The following is a 1,765-nucleotide window of genomic DNA, read 5'->3' as shown; positions in this document are numbered from 1 at the left end:
TAGAACCCATATGTTGTTATCTGTCAATCCCAATCTATCTACCTTAGTGTTAGAACTGATTATGATCCCTTAGAGTTCCCAAAAGCTCAGCGTTTTTAGCTATAGTTTACAATTCCATCGATTTTTACTTGCTTTCTTAGACTTGCATTTCAATTTCCTTAGTTCGTTATTTACTTGCTTTATTTACTTTTCATGCGAGATTTTACTTGCCTTATTTTTGTTTCGTTCGATATTTTACTTATTCTATTTGCATTTCATTCGATTTTCTTTACTTGCTTTTTAGGATAGATTTATTTGCTTTCTTTTGTTTTAGTTTAATTCGCAAGAAAAACAACCAACCTTTAAAACCAATTTAGTCTAGACATAAAGTTAAAAACCGTAGAAGAATACCAGGCACACAAATCTCTGTGGATCCGATCCCTAAATACTACAACTGATTAGCTGTGCACTTGCGGCTTTCATTTGTTTTGTTAAGGGTAAAACTTGTTCCCTCACGTAGTTGACACGAGCGAGCATGCATCAAGTTTTTGGCGCCGTTGCCGGGGATTTGTTTCGCTGCCTTTTGTTATTTTTCTTGTTTTAACTTCTGTTCTAGACACCTGATCTCTAGTTCTTTCTTAAAGTTTTTCTGAACTATCTTTCCCTTCTTTTGTCTTTCTCTGAATTGCATGAATACCAGGCGTAGACCTGCAGGAGACATTCCAATTCTAGACGAGATAGACAGACACGAAAGAGAACTTCGAAGACTTAGACAAACGCAAGGAATGGCCAACGACGACCAGCCTGGAGATCCTATTAATCGAAATTTAAATATGGACCAAGACGGGTCCGAACATGGAGAATACGAAGAGAATGATCACACAGAAGGTGATCATGCTCGACAAGATGGAGAGGAGGATGAGGTTCTTCCAAGAAACCACCAGAACCGAGAGAGAGAAGGACGTGAAGACCTTGATCCACCTATCAATGTAGCCGATGGTGACCACCCAGCAATGCAGCCGAATGAACGCATTCACCGCCCTATTCCGCCAGCAAATCAACACCGAAGACAAGCTAGGAACCATCGCATAGCTGATTTTGATGCACCTACTCAAAATTTTCAGAATCGATCTGCGATTCAAGTACCATTTCCAAACCGGAATGAGTTTGAAGTCAAGCCTCAAATCATCTCATTGGTGAAGCAAAACCAGTTCCATGGAGTTCCTTCTGAGCACCCAATGGACCATATCGAGCTTTTTGAAGAAATTTGCAGCATGATGAGAACAAACCAAGTTCCACCCGACTATTTAAAGTGTAAGTTGTTCCCTTTTTCATTAGCAGATAAAGCTCACCGTTGGTTGAAGTCTTTTCCTGCAGGATCGATTACTAATTGGGAAGAATGTAGAACTGCTTTCCTAAACCACTTCTACACTAAGTCAAGGTCGAACAATTTGAGAACGAAGATCTCAACCTTTCAACAAGGGCCAACTGAATCTTTCTATGAAGCTTGGGAACGTTTTAAGGAGTATGAACGTGATTGCCCTCATCATGGATTTCATGGATCAAGCCTGCTGAGCACATTTTACCGAGGTTTGCAACCAAAATACAAACTTTCACTTGATAGAGCTAGCAATGGAGATTTTGGGCAAAAGACGATAACCCAAGGAAGAGCTCTCATCGAAAATTTGGCTCAAGCCAATAGCAATGACTGTCCTGAATACGATCGATCGATGAAGCAAGCCGGAACAGACAACAAGGAGATAACCGAGTTGAAGAACATGGTGAG

General features: G+C 40.4%; 1 non-coding gene across 1 annotated transcript; it reads right to left on the bottom strand.

The window, feature by feature from the left end:
- Positions 1 to 1,427: 1,427 nt before the first annotated feature.
- Positions 1,428 to 1,534, bottom strand: LOC112089491. The gene has a single exon (XR_002901129.1). It is a non-coding gene; the product is annotated as a small nucleolar RNA R71 (small nucleolar RNA).
- Positions 1,535 to 1,765: the final 231 nt, after the last annotated feature.

The sequence above is a fragment of the Eutrema salsugineum genome, unplaced genomic scaffold, assembly GCF_000478725.1.
Source record: "Eutrema salsugineum unplaced genomic scaffold, Eutsalg1_0 scaffold_12, whole genome shotgun sequence".
NCBI lineage: Eukaryota > Viridiplantae > Streptophyta > Magnoliopsida > Brassicales > Brassicaceae > Eutrema > Eutrema salsugineum.
This window is presented reverse-complemented; position numbering and strand designations above follow the sequence as displayed.